The sequence below is a fragment of the Hyla sarda genome, chromosome 6 (assembly GCF_029499605.1).
Source record: "Hyla sarda isolate aHylSar1 chromosome 6, aHylSar1.hap1, whole genome shotgun sequence".
NCBI lineage: Eukaryota > Metazoa > Chordata > Amphibia > Anura > Hylidae > Hyla > Hyla sarda.
This window is the reverse complement of record NC_079194.1, coordinates 123281348-123281940: the sequence shown is the minus strand read 5'-3', so window position 1 is coordinate 123281940 and position 593 is coordinate 123281348. Positions and strand designations below refer to the sequence as shown.

The following is a 593-nucleotide window of genomic DNA, read 5'->3' as shown; positions in this document are numbered from 1 at the left end:
AAACCAATCACTTTGCTTTAAAAGAAGATGTAACGTTCTTGACATCTGTCAGATGTCTCTTAAGATGGTCAGTGGCTCCTTGGCATCACCAATTACTAATAAACAGGGCCTCTGCTGCTAACAAACATGTGACAATTAAGTTTAGAATACTGTAAGCCATTCAAGGAGTTGAAACTTTAATTCCTGACCATTTGTTTTCCGATTTCACACCAGTTTGACACAGTAAAAAAAAAAAAAAAAAAAAAAAAAAAAAAACGACAAAATCTTGTATCTCTCCATTTAATACACCATCATTGTGAATAATATTACACCGGCAGAATAACACACATTAACCACAATGAAAAAGGCAGATGAGAGGGTGCTCTGCAGAAGTGCATTTAAAACAGTCCAATGACATAAGCGAGACCTTCAGTGGGTAGCCCTCACATGGCCCCAGGGGATGCAACTTCCACCAAATGTTTAACCAAACTTCAGCTTCTACCTGGAGTTCTTCTCAATCGCCCCCAAAAGTTTAGTTTACCTCAGAGGCACTCTATCAGAGCCCTACCTCCACCCTTCCAGGCTGCTGCTCTGCAGTCACTTCCAAGTAATTT

The 593-nt window shown here is 40.0% G+C and overlaps 1 protein-coding gene across 1 annotated transcript in view; it reads right to left on the bottom strand.

The window, feature by feature from the left end:
* Positions 1 to 263: 263 nt before the first annotated feature.
* TXNRD3 (thioredoxin reductase 3) overlaps positions 264 to 593 on the bottom strand; it is a 39324-nt gene continuing 38994 nt past the window's right edge. Inside the window, 1 exon segment of the mRNA XM_056528128.1 lies at positions 264 to 593. This exon segment is cut by the window's right edge and continues 883 nt beyond it. The gene's annotated coding sequence lies outside the window, so the exon portion shown is untranslated.